We start from the raw sequence: 629 nt of genomic DNA on the forward strand, positions 1-629 counted from the left end.
AACGTAAAGTCATACACATGGTACATTCTATTTTTTTGGAGTTGGTGAAACAAAAATCATTCTAAACAATATTACTGAGATTGATCACCACTGTGGTCCTTCACAATGTTGTTTAATATCTAAGAATGTTTACACTGCAGAATTGCAAAATTTCCACTGCTTTGCTGTACCTGGACTGGTAATGGGAGAGAATGATAACATTCAGGGAATAGTCGTATTGTAATAGTAACCATTTCAGTATCTTGTTCATCTACAAATGTTTTCTACAACAAAATTGTTAAACCTCCAAATATTCCAATGTCATGAAAATTTATAGCTAGAGAAATGGGAGGAAATTAGTTTTGGTGGCTTTACAAAGGACATTAAACTAGAAGCCGGATAAAGCTATTCCTTTTGGCTAATGCACTAAAAATGCCAAAAGAAAGACATACTATCTGTGTCTGCTTAGAAGAATTTGGAAGCCAAATATGTTAGATTCAGCTATATAGTCAATATCTTGTGTCCAATAGTGAGTTAGATTGAGCCCAGGACAATGAGAAGGAATGAAGAGAGGAAATAGATTGGCTGGTGAGGGCAGAGCATCCAGTGAGTTAAACCTTAAGGAAAATAAGAAGGAGGAGAGCAATAAT

The sequence above is a fragment of the Panthera uncia genome, unplaced genomic scaffold (genome assembly GCF_023721935.1).
Source record: "Panthera uncia isolate 11264 unplaced genomic scaffold, Puncia_PCG_1.0 HiC_scaffold_1632, whole genome shotgun sequence".
In the NCBI taxonomy this organism is placed as follows: Eukaryota; Metazoa; Chordata; class Mammalia; order Carnivora; family Felidae; genus Panthera; species Panthera uncia.